General features: G+C 37.1%; 1 protein-coding gene across 1 annotated transcript in view; it reads left to right on the forward strand.

The window, feature by feature from the left end:
- The window catches only part of ARSK (arylsulfatase family member K), a 43,227-nt gene that overhangs the window by 11,122 nt on the left and 18,316 nt on the right, over positions 1 to 13,789 (forward strand). The window lies entirely within an intron of this gene.

The following is a 13,789-nucleotide window of genomic DNA, read 5'->3' on the forward strand; positions in this document are numbered from 1 at the left end:
GGCATAGACACACGAAGAAGGCAGGGTGAAGACAGAAGCTGAGATGAGAGTGATCACAGGTACAAACCAAAGAATGTCAGAAGCCAGGAAAATGGAAGAATTTTTCCTGAGAGCCTTCCGAGGGAGCATGGCCCAGCCAATAGCTTGACTTCTGGTTTCTAGCCTCTCGAACCATCAGAGAATAAATTCTGTTGTTTTAAGCCTTCCTGTTTGCAGTAATTTATGACTGCAACCCTAGAAAACTAATAGAATGAGTTTCAGGTGAATAGCTACTAAAATAATCTAGAGTAATCTGAGTATTAGTCTTGCTCTTCTGGGTAATGTTAAATTTCTTTCCTCTTCTGTCTTCCAAAATCTAAAAGATACCAATCCTGCAAACCCAGAAGGGACCTTTACATCTCTTCCCCATCTCTGCCTTCTAATCCATCCCCAGATGTTTGCACTTCTACTTCTAAAATCTCTCTCCAGTTTATTCACTTACCAATCTCCACCAAAGCCTCTGCTTCCCAGGGCACTGAAGTGGCCCTCTAACTTGTCTTCTGTCTGATCCATTTTCTAGAGGCAGACAGAGTGATCTTTTTAAAATAGTCATCTGATCAAGTGCCTGACCTGCTTAAAATCTTCCAGTGTTGTTGGTTTTTTTTTTTCTCTGTAGGCAGACTAAAATCCCAAACCCACAACATGGTTTTATAAGACCCTACATTTTCTAGTCCCTGCATACCCCCCGTCTCCCTTCACAACACTCTCTCCCCCCTCAGGATGCATTTGCTCTTTCACTTCTGTCACATGCTTTTCACTAGCTCTGGACCACTGCACAAACTAGTCTCGTGCAAACAGCTCTTCCCTCACTCTACTTAGTAGCACAGAAGAAGAAAAGGGTGGAAGCAGAAGTAAACATGGTAGAAGGAGCAGAGGCTTTGAGTCCATCAGAACTGCTAAATGTCCAGCTTTCCTTCTTACCATCCTTGATGGTAAGTGGCCTTGGGCAAGCTACCTGACTTCTGTAAGTGTCAGCATCCTTATCTGAAAACGAATTGATAATACTCACCTCGGGGTGCCTGGCTGGCTCGGTCAGTGGAGCATGCAATCCTTGATCTCAGGGTTGTGAGTTTGAGCCCCATGTTGGGTATAGAGATTACTTAAAATTTTTAAAAATCTTAAAAATATAATACATCATTGGACGATTAGGAGGAGTTTCAAATGAGTTAATATAAGAGATCATGTAAGAAGATTAAATGAAATAATATGAGGTACTTATTAATGCCTAGCACAGAATAAGCATTTAATAAAGGGGAAAAATTACTATTATAAAAATGGCTTAATCAGAATTATAGTTTAGTATTTATATAACCCATTTATTTTCTTTTTTGGAGGGGGAGGGAAGGATAGAGGGAAAGGGAGAGAGAGAGAATCTTAAGCAGACTCCACCCCCCCAGCAGGGAGCCCAATGCAGGGCTCGAGGTCCCAAGCCTGAGATCATTATCTGAGCTGAAATCAAGAGTTGGACATTTAACCTACTGAGCCACCCAGCACCCAAAACCCTTTACTTTCCTCAAGTGTGTTGCAAGTCCTAATTATTTATGCAGTTTCACAAATTTCCCTTTAAAATTCTTCTGCTTCTTAGAAAGTAAGTTTAATTCAAAGTAAAATGTAACTATTCTTATTATCCTATCCTGTTTCATGCTATTATCCTATTGTTTTCTCAGTTTCCTCAACCAATCCAGTAATGAAAAGAATCTAAGATCAAACAGCTTGTACTCCCTGTAATTATCATTCTGTGTATCCCATGGTTAAAATCTGATCTGAATTTTATTCCTCCGGAATAAGGACCCTGTTCTCTTTTTCATTGTTTTATTCCCATTGCCAATATTATGCCAGTGCATAATATTAATTACCTGAATTAATTACATGATTGAATGGCATAGGAATTTACATTCATCTAGCTATCGCTTATTGTTTGATAAACATTGATGTTCTATTTAACCTACAGTTTAAAATCAATAAAAGGAAAAAAGCCCCTTAAATGTTGACATTTGGGACACTGAAGATGATTTTTGGTGTAGTAATTGCTTATAGATAATTTTCCTATCTCCTCAGAGCTTAGGAAATTGAAATAAGCCCTCAAGACTGTTTGTATTAATGCTGTATGTACCCACACAGTCATTTAGCTGACAAATAGGTCATGTTTGCTACTAATAGCAGATCTGCAAAAGTTATATGAATTATGGCACACTATCTTTTAGATTTTTCTGTGCAATTTGAAAAATGGGTCTCAAACTTAATAGAGGTACTCAGTATTCTGACAGACTGACTCTCAAAATGAGAAGCTATCTTTATAACTCTTTCTGCTACCTTTCCCACTGAGATTGGTTGTTTTCTGAACCTGCTTGGCTTTCCAGCCAGAATTACAAGCTTCTTTACTTTATTACAATAATACTCCACCTGTCTAATTTTTTAAGCCTCAAGTGATATTTTCTCCTTGTATCAGTTTAAGAACAAGGGTCCAGCTATGTTTCCATTCTTTGTATAATATACTACACTTTACTAGGATCATTAAGGGCTACACACTTGCTTCTTCCAGACAACTGTTAAACAGATAGCGTTGGTAGTACTTATTACCATTCTACTTACCAAATGGAAGTCTTTGGGCAAGTTATGTATCTCTTAACACCCCCCCCCACCACATTGTAGGTGTTATAATAGGTTTGATTAGGTTCAAATTTGCTGTATAATATTAACAGCTGAAAGGAAACATTTGTATTTAATCCACAGGGTGTTCTGGTAATTTTTACTATCAAATAAAACTGTGTTGCCTGTATGTTCACAATATGGAAAACAGTGGTTCTCAACCAAGGGCACTTTTGATACAACCCCCTGCCCCTCGAAGATGTCTGACAAGGACTTGGAGGGGGAATGCTGCTGACTTCCAGAGGGTGGAGGCCAGGTTGCTGCTAACCAGTCTGAAATGCACAGAACAGCCCCCCCCCCACCATCTGCCTCTACCCTGCAGCAAAGACTTACCAAGCCTAAAACATTAACAGTGCAGAGACTGAGGAAACATGATCTAAAGCTAAATATTCTAAATATTTCTAAATCAACAAAACCAAAGAGCATGTTAAGCTGGAAGTGTGTAGAATTAGGAGGTTTTTTATATAGACATTTTAAAAACTAGATTTCTAAGATCACAATTTAATAAAGAAATTGAGTATTAAATAATATTCCTTAAAATACTAAGACTAAAATACTAAGACTTATTTAAGTTACAAAAGTATAGTCCAGTGTATTTTATTCAGCCAATACTTAATAGAGCCAGCTACTATGTACCAGACACTATATTTAAATGATGGGAATAGACAAGTGATCAAAACACAAAAATCTCTAAACTCAGGGAACTTACATTCTAATGGCATCAGAAGCCAATATAAATAAGCTGCTGTCTTCTCTTTCCTAGCTAAAAATTTAAAACCTAAAATCAAATCCTCTGTCATCCTACTTCCACTGAAATTTATCTGTGTTCTCAATTCCTGTTTTTCTGAAGCCAAGTCACACTAGGCAATTTTCACTCCTCTGAAATAAATGAAAAATAAAGGCCATCTTCCAAAATGAGAGAATTGCTTTGGGGAATTCCTGAGCTTGAACCTCTTGGCAAAAAGCAAAGTGAAGCAAACCACGAGCTGTTTACACCACTCTTCCTGTCCCTCTCAGGCCTCCAGACTAGAAAAAAGCACAGGCTTTCTCTGTAGAATCAAAGTGATTAAGAAGGAAGGGACAGAACTCAAAACAGCAACCATAGCGCCCTCTCTCAGTTCCTTTCAATTCTGCCACCTAGTGGTAAGTATGTGTATATCTCATCCATATCCACTTACTTTATTTTTTTATTTTTTTAAAGATTTTTATTTATTTATTTGAGAGAGAGACAGTGAGAGAGCATGAGCAAGGAGAAGGTCAGAGGGAGAAGCAGACTCCCCATGGAGCTGGGAGCCCGATGCGGGACTCGATCCTGTAACTCCGGGATCATGACCTGAGCCGAAGGCAGTCGTCCAACCAACTGAGCCACCCAGGCATCCCCTCCACTTATTTTATTATCTAAGATCATATATACCTTTAGATTTTTTTTTCTACCATAATTCCTAGAAAAGTTTCTTGAGACATTAGTGGATCCCTCTAAGCCTACAATCTCATTATTATCCTTGGATTTTTACCCCATGTAATTATTTGGATTTAATGTATTAGGGTTTAGCTGCATATAATGAAGTTTATATCTCCTGCTTTGGCCAGTGTTAGCCATTTGTGGAAACTGATTTCAGTCTACTTGAGAAGAGTCTGAAGCTATCTAATAATAGGGAGATTTAACTTTTCAATTTAACATTAGCATTAGCCAGATATCTAGCTGAAGAGACTTATGATTTTAAAAAGGAAGTTTTAAAAAAAATAAGTCTAGTTATCTGAACTATGGTACAGGGCAAAATATGTTGCATTCTGTCTATAGGAGGAAGTGATCACATCCGGATGTTTTTTTCTAGGGGATGGCAGTAAAGGCTGTAAAGTGCTATATTTAATTTATTCTAAGGTGGCACTTCTTTCTTTTTCACAGTTTAAGATATCTCTGAATTTGCAACCCCTCTTATTATTGAGATTATAAAATTCTATTATAGTCTAATTGGAAGTATGTTTCTTAATTTTATAATTAAGAATCAATTTCTTAATTTTTCTTAATAATATATATATACTATATATACATTTAAATAGTATATATAGTTTTAATAGCATTTTAGATTTGATGAGCTTTCATAGAAGTAGAATATTACTGGGCTAAAATGGATAGGAAGAGGAAACTTCTGAACAAAGTCACCCAAAAGGAAAGTACAAACCTTTTAGAGAAAGAACATTGGATAAACCAGAATTCTTATAGGGAAGCAATGAAAAGTAAAATTTTCATATGTGAAAAGGACTTCAGTAATACATTCAGGCAGCTGGCAAAAATACCCCTGCATGATTCATCTGGTAAGCTGAATTTGAGAATCTCGATAAAGTTTCTATTCTGTTAAAAAAAAAAAAAAGTTTCATCCTTGAACAGAGTTTTTGCTCTCTGGTTAAGTCCCATAATTATTTTACATGAACTTTTTGAGTTCATGTAATTTCTTTTTTTTTTTTTTTTAAGATTTTATTTATTTATTTGTCAGAAAGGGAAAACACAAGCAGGGGGAGTGGCTGGTGGAGAGGGAAGCAGACTCCCCACTGAACAGGGAGCCCAATGTGGGTCTCAGTCCCACGACCCTGGGATCATGACCTGAGCCACCTGGGCTCAGATGTTTAACCAACTGAGCCACCTGGGCATCCCTTATTCATGTAATTTTATGATTGATCTAATTTGCTATCCGTTCAGAGTTTTCCTGTGTTCTTCTAAGTATTTCCATCCTTCCAGGTGGCTCTTTTATTACCTACATTCTATTGTAGTGAGCCATGAAAAATAGAGCATTTCTTTACTATGCATTTAATATTATTATATAAAATATATTTATAATAACTGAAATATTTAAAATATAAAGTATTATGTTAACATTTTATTAATTTATTTAAGTATAGTAATAATAAATTATATCATTTAGTGAAAATTATTTAGTGAAAATCCATGATTTTCATCTTATTTACAGATAGCTCTATGAATTAAAAAAAAAAGATTAAGGAGCACCGGCCGCTTTAATTTCACCAAAAATAATGGTTGGAATTAATAAAATTGATCAGTGAGAAAGCATGCACATATTCAGCATTTTAAAAATGTATACTGAAAAGGAATGTTCCCACCTGAATTTGCTAGAGTTTATTCATTCCACTAAAATGGACTATTTTTTGAGTGTCCATACATGTGAGGAAGATAGATGACAGCCTTATTAAGTTCTTTAAAAAATGGTGTGTGTATTTCCCACAACATTAAAAGAATATCTAATGGAAAGGAGTATGGATTTCTTTTTTGTTTTATAGAATATGTTAGGCTGATACCAGAATTTGCAAGGTCATTATTCAGAACTGTAACGTTTTCATTCAGGAGATTTCTCTGAGATACATCTAGCTGTTTAAATCCCATCAGAAACAATAATTGTGTATGTGTAAGAAAGAAAAACAGATATCCACAAGACTCTTGAAGACTAAGAGTTAATTAAGACTGCAGGTTAAGTGTAACCTCTGAATTCATCTTGAAGGAAAATGGTCATGTGATCATTTGTAATGTACCATATTTTTTCAGAAGAGATTACTACTATGTTAATTAATCCCATGCTTTCTGCCGACCCAACAATGCTGCTGCAGAATTTGGCTTATTGGCACAGAAAACTCACATAGCTATGGCATATATGCAGATTTATGCATTAATTAGTTAGTAATGTGTTAGATAGGGGTTTTTTCATTCATACTAGGAGGATATTTTATTATTAAAAAGAATTAATCAGGGGCGCCTGGGTGGCTCAGTGGGTTAAAGCCTCTGCCTTTGGCTCAGGTCATGATCCCAGGGTCCTGGGATCGAGCCCCACATCAGGCTCTCTGCTCAGCGGGGAGCCTGCTTCCCCCTCTCTCTCTCTCTCTGCCTGCCTCTCTGCCTACTTGTGATCTCTGTCTGTAAAATAAATAAATAAACTCTTTAAAAAAAGAAGAATTAATCAGATTCCTGATTGTTTGATAGTGCATTTGGCCATCAGCTTATTTTCTGGCATTGAACCAAGGTAACCCACTTACGGGCTACTGAAGTACTATTTTGATGATCCTATCTAAAAATTGACAAGTTTCTGCATAAAAGATTTCTTAAGACTGTTATATAGAACAATGCTTTAATATGCATACAAATCACCTGGGGATCATGTTAAATACCCTTTCTTATTTGGTGGGTCTGGGATGGGACCCGAGATTCTGTTTCCATATCAAGCTTCCAGATGATGCTGATGCTGTTGGTCCACAGACCACTTCCAGTAGCAAGGGTATAAAGAACCAGAGTTCAGGTAGAGAGGTAGGACAGGCTTTAATCTATCATGAATGTCTTTATCAGAAATGTGGTAATTTTGTGTCCCTTTGTCCACTCATGTGAGATTGAGTGTGAAAAAGGCATATAGCATCTTGCTAATATGACAGTAGTTTTGATCTCATGGACCCCCAAAGGCCTCTCAGGGATCCCCCCCGCAAGATCCCAGGGCCACACTTCGAGAAATGCTGGCATATAGGAAACTATACATTGTATGTTTGTGCTTATTGCAAGTAACACATCAATGTAAATAACCCAGAAAACAACCCAAAGGCTGGTGGAACAAACTCCAGAACTCAATGTAGAGGAGAGGCCACACTGAGGAGGAGAGGAAAGGTAGAGATATAGTGGCGAGTTAAATCCTGCAAGTCTGATCACTGGAGGCAGGGAGCAGGGGTCATGGAGAGGCTAAGAGACGGAGTAGAGAAACAGGATCGAAAATAAAAGTGGCCAAATTTAACCGCTTCTTAGGACCAGCAGGTCTTAAAGCAGGGAACTTTAAAAATCAGCAGGCTCCATGCTGGGATAGCCTACAGGGTAATGGGAAGCCAAGTCCCTGCCCTTAAAGAGAGAGTAAGACAAACAGCCTGTAGAGATAGAGCATAGGAGCAGCATTTAGAAAAGCACCTGGAGCATACAGGAGGGAGAGTTATTTACCAAGCTGAGTTCTGCAAGGTACTTCTCCAGGAGCAAAGGAGCTGTCAGTCACCATTTTGCTCCCCCACCTCCCAGCATAAACACACAGCCACCTGTGGAAACCGGTGTGGCATAGCATTCACCATGTAACTTGCTTACACCGTGCCCCTCCCCCTCCAGCTCGGCCTGCCTCAGTCCCAGCACTGTGGGTCCCCCCTCCCCCAGATAACCAGTGCAAACCTTGACAATACAGTATCTCCCAACTCTGCCCTTTGCACAGCCTGGGTCCTGGTGATAGTAACTTGTCAGCTTCTTTGGAACACACACATACCTTGTTAAAACAGCACCCAGACCAGCACACACTTTACAGAGTAGACCAGGCAGGCCTCAGTCTCCACCATGGCTGCACATCCCCTGTGGAAGGGGACCAGCCTGCCCACCTTGGCACTGCAACCCAGCTTGCTTGTGCTTTCCGGAGTGGCCCCAGCTGGGTAGATCTCTGCAGGAGCTGTAAATCCCCTGTGGAAGAGAACCAGCACCACCTTGTTCAAAGTGTGAGCCCCACCCACTACTTTTAAGAGCAAGAGACCTAGCTCACTTTTCTAACACACAGAAACAGACACAGAAAGGCCAAATGAGGAGCCAGAGGAATATGCCCCAAATGAAAGAAGAGGACAAAATTACACTAAGACACCTAAGTGAAACAGAGCTAAGTAATATGCCTAACAGAGAATTTAAAATAATGATCATAAAGATACTCTCTGGACTTGAGAGAAAAGTAGAGGACATCTTAAAAAGAATAATCAGGGATAAAAAAAGAAACAATCAGAGATGAACACAATAATTTTAATTAAAAATATACTTGGGTGGAATAAATAGGCTACAAGAAGCAGAAGAACAAATCAGTGACCTGGTGGACAGAGTTATGGAAAATAATCAAACTGACCAGAAAGTGCAAAATAAAAACAGATATAGGGAACTGACTGACTCCATCAAGCATTATAACATTTGCATTGGAGGTATCCCAGAAAAGAAGAAAGAAAAGGGGACAGAAACTCTATTTGAAGAAATAATAGCTGAAAACTTCCCAAATCTGGGAAAGGATATAAATTCAGATCCAGGAACCACAGAGCTCCCTCAACTAAATCAACCCAAGGAGGTCCACACTAAGACACATAGTAATTAAAATGGCAAAAAGCAGTGATAAAAAAAAAAGATTTTAAAAGAAGCAAGAGAAAAGAGAACAGTTACATATGAGGGAAACCCCATAAAGCTATTAGCAGACGTTTTCAACAGAAACTTTGCAGGCCAGAGGTGAGTGGCATGATATATTCAAAGTACTGAAAGGAAAAAAATCTACAGCCAAGAAGACTCTATCCAGCAAGACTTTCATTCAGAATAGAAGGAGAGATAAAGAGTTTCCCAGACAAACAAAAACTAAAGTAGCTCATGTACAGTAACCCAGCCCTACAGGCAACATTAAAGGGGACTCTGAATGGAAAAGAGAAACCATGAGTAAGTAGGAAACACAAAAGCAGTAAAAAATAAGTATATCGGTAAAACTCAAGTCAAGGGACTCACAAATGGATGTAATGGATGATACCTATAGACTTAAAATATGGAAAGGAGAAGAGTAAGGAATGGGGTTCAAATTTAAGTGACCACTGGCGCACCTGTGTGGCTCAGTTGGTTAAGTGTCCAACTCAATTTCAGCTCAGGTCATGAGCTTGAGCCCTGCACTGGGCTGGATATGGAGCCTACTTAAGATCCTCTCTTTCCTTCTCCCTCTGCCCCTACCTATTATCTCCCCCCACACACAAAAAAAAAAGAAACAAAATTTAAATGACCATCAACTTAAGATAGACTGCTATAAGCAGATGTTACATACTAACTTAATAGTACCCACAAACCAAAAACCAGGAATAGATGTGCAAAAAATAGAGAGAAAGGAATCCAAGTAAATCACTAAAGAAAGCCAACTTATGGTGAGAGAAGAGAGCAAGGGAAGAAAGGCACAGAGAAGATCCACAAACACAAAATACAAATAACTAAGTGGCAATAAATACATGCCTAATTATATTTGAATATATAATTACTTTGAATGTAAATGAACTAAGTGCTCCAATCAAAATCCAGTGGGTGATGGAGTGGATAAAATAACAAGAGCCACCCAAATGCTGCTTACAAGAGTCACACTTCAGACCTAAAGACACATGCAAGGATGGGTGGCGCAGACAGTTAAGCATCTGCCTTCAGCTCAGGTCATGATCCCAGGGCCCTGGGATGGAGCCCCGCATTGGGCTCCTTGCTCAGCAGGGAGCCTACTTCTTCCCCTCTCTGTCGCTTCCCCTGCTTGTGTTCTCTCACTTACTCTTTCTCTCTCAAATAATCAAATCTTTAAAAAAAAAAAAAAAAAAAAAAAAAAGACATGCAGTTTGAAAGTGAGGGGATGGAGAAACATTTGTCATGCAAATGGTAGCAGTATTTATATCAGACAAAACTGACTTTAAAAAAAAACTGACTTTAAAACAAAGACTGTAACAAGAGACACAGAAGGATACTATATAATCATCATACAATCACAGTACAACAAGAAGATACAATAACTGTAAATATTTATGCACCTAACATGGGAGCACTCACATATAAAATAGTTAATAGGAAATATAAAGGAACTAATCAATAGCCATACAGTATTAATAAACTTCAACACTCCATTTATATCAGTGGACTGATCATCTAAACAGATAATCAACAAGGAAACAGTGGCTTTGGATAACCCTGGGCCAGATGGATTTAATACATATATTCAGAACATCCCATCCTAAAACATCAGAATACACATTCTTTTCAAGTGTACAAGGAACATTCACCAGAAGGTATCATATACTAGATCAAAAAATAAATCTGGACAGTTTCAAAAAAATAGACATTATACCATGCATCTTTTCTGACCATAATGCAGTGAAACTAGAAATCAACCACAAGAAAAAATCTGGAAAGAGCACAAATGTATGGAGGTTAAATAACATGCTACTAAACAATGAATGGGTCAACGAAGAAATTAAAGAAGACATCAAAAAATACATGGAGACAAATGAGAATGAAAAACACAACAGTCCAAAATCTTTGTGATGCAGGAAGAGCAGTTCTAAGAAGGTTAGCAATACAGGCCTACCTCAAGAAGCAAGAAAAATCTCAAATAAACAACTAGACCTTACACCTAAAAGAGCTAGGGAAAGAAGAACAAACAAAACCCAAAACCAGCAGAAGGAAGCAACTAATAAATACTAGAGCAGAAATAAATGATATAGAAATTAAAAAAACAAACAAACAAACAAAAAACATTAATGATACCAGGAGCTGGTTCTTTGGAAATAATCAATAAAATTGATAAACTCATCGAGAGAGAGAGAGAGAGGACTCAAAACAAAATCAGAAAAAAAAAGATGAGAAGTAACAACCAACACCACAGAAATGCAAAGAATCATAAGACAATATTATGAAAATTTATATGCCAACAAACTGGACAACCTAGAAGAAATGGATAAATTAGAAACATATAACCTACCAAAACTAAAACAGGAAGAAATAGAAAATTTGAACAGACCAATTGCCAACAGTGAAGTTGAATTAATAACCAAAAAACTACCAAAAAACATGAGCCCAGGACCCGACAGCTTCATAGGTGAATTCTATCAAATATTTAAAGAAGAGTCAATATCTATTCTCAAACTTTTTTTAAAAAATTGAAGAGGAAGGAAAATTTCCAAGTTCATTCTATGAGGCCAGCATTTTCCTGATACCAAAACCACATAAAGATACAACAACAAAAAAAAGAACTACAGGCCAATATCTGTGATGAACATAGATGCAAAAACCCTCAATAAAATATTAGCAAACCAAATCCAACAATACATTAAGAAAAATCATTCACCGTGATCAAATGAGATTTATTCCTGGGATGCAAGGGTGGTTCGGTATAAACAGATCAATCAATGTGATACAGTACATCAATAAGAGGATAAAATCATATCATTTCAATAGATGGAGAAAAAAGCATTTGACAAAAGTACGACATCCATTCATAATGGGAAAAAAAATCCTCAACGTACCTCAACATAATAATTGCCTTATATGAAAAACCCACAGTGAACATCATACTCATTGGTGAAAAACTGAGAGCTTTTCCTCTATGGTGAAATAACAGGCAGGAATGTCCACTCTCACCACTGTTATTTAAAACATAGTACTGGACGTTCTAGCCACACCAATCAGAAAAGAAAAAGGAATAAAAGGCATCCGAATTGGTAAGGAAGAAGTAAAACTTTTACTCTGCAGATGACATGATACTATATATAGAAAATCCTAAAGACTCCACTAAAAAGCTACTAGCACTGATAAATTAATTCAGTAAAGTTACAGGATACAAAATCCATTGCATTTCTGTACATTAATAATGAAACAGAAGAGAAATGAAAACAATCCCATTTATAATTACACCAAATATAATAAAATACTTAAGAATAAACCTAACCAAAGAGGTGAAAGACCTGTACTCTGAAAACTATAAAACACTGATGAAAGAAATCAAAGACGACACAAAGAAATGGAAGGACATTCAATGTTCATGGGTTAGAAGAATATACATTGTAAAACATCTATAGTACTCAAAGAAATCTACAGATTTAATGAAATACCTATCAAAATACTAACAACATTTTTCATAATACCAAAAATTTGAATGGAACCATAAAAGACCCTGAATAGCCAAAGCAATCTTGAAAAAGACATACAATACTGGAGGTATAACAATTCCAGATTTCAAGTTATAAAAACAACTATACAATAGTATAAAAAACTATAATAATCATAAAACTATAATACAAAACTATAATAAAACAACAAGATACTGGCATAAAAACAGATGCATAGATCAACAGAACAGAATAGAGAGCCCAGAAATAAACCCACAATTATATGGTCAATTAACCTTCAACAGAGGAGGGAAGAATATGAAATGGGAAAAAGACAAAATGTCTTCAACTAATGGTGTTGGGAAAACTGGACAGCTACCTACAAAAGAATGAACCTGGATCACTTTTGTACACCATACACAAAAATCAAAAATAAACCCAAAATGGATTAAAGACCTAAATGTGAGACTGAGACCATAAAAATCCTAGAAGAGAGCTGAGGCAGTCATATCTTTGACATTGACCATAAGAACGTCTCTCTAGATACATCTGAGACCAGAGAAACAAGAGCAAAAATAAACTATTGGGACTGCATCAAAGTAAAAAGCTTCTGCACAGCAAAGGTAACAACCAACAAAACTAACCTACTGAACGGGAGAAGACATTTGCAAATGACATATCCAATAAAAGGTTAGTCTACAAAATCTATAAGACCAAAACCCAAATAATCCAATTAAGAATGGGCAGAAGACACGACCAGATATTTCTCCAAAGACATCCCAATGCCAACAGATACATGAAAAGATGGACAATATCACTCATTATCAGGAAAATGCAAACCAAAACCACAATGAGCTATCACCTCACCAGCCAGAATGGCTAAAATCAAAAGAAACAAGCATTGATGAAGATGAGGAGAAATAGGTACCCTGGTGCGCTGTTGATAGGAATGCAAGCTGGTACAGCCACTGTGGAAGACAATATGGAGGTTCTTCTAAAAGTTAAAAATAGAACTACTCTACAATCCAGTAACCAAACTACTGGGGATTTATCCAAAAAATACAAAAACACTAATTCAAAGGGATACATGCACCCATTTGTTTATTATAGCAATATATGTAATAGCGAAATTATGGAAGCAACCTGTGTCCATCGATAGATGAATGGATAAAGCAGATGTCACACACACATACACACACAGTGGAATACTACTCAGTCCTAAAAAAAATGAGATCTTACCATTTGCAACGATATGGATGTAATTAGAGGGTGTTACAGTAAGTGAAATCAGTCAGTCAGAGAAAGACAAAGGCATATGATTTCACTCATATGTAGAATTTAAGAAACAAATAAAGAGGGGGGATAAAGAGACAAACCAAAAAATCGAATCTTAACTGTAGAGAATAAACTGATGGTTGTGAGAGAGGAGGGGTTGGGGGTTGAGTGA

This window comes from Mustela nigripes, chromosome 12 (genome assembly GCF_022355385.1).
Source record: "Mustela nigripes isolate SB6536 chromosome 12, MUSNIG.SB6536, whole genome shotgun sequence".
NCBI lineage: Eukaryota > Metazoa > Chordata > Mammalia > Carnivora > Mustelidae > Mustela > Mustela nigripes.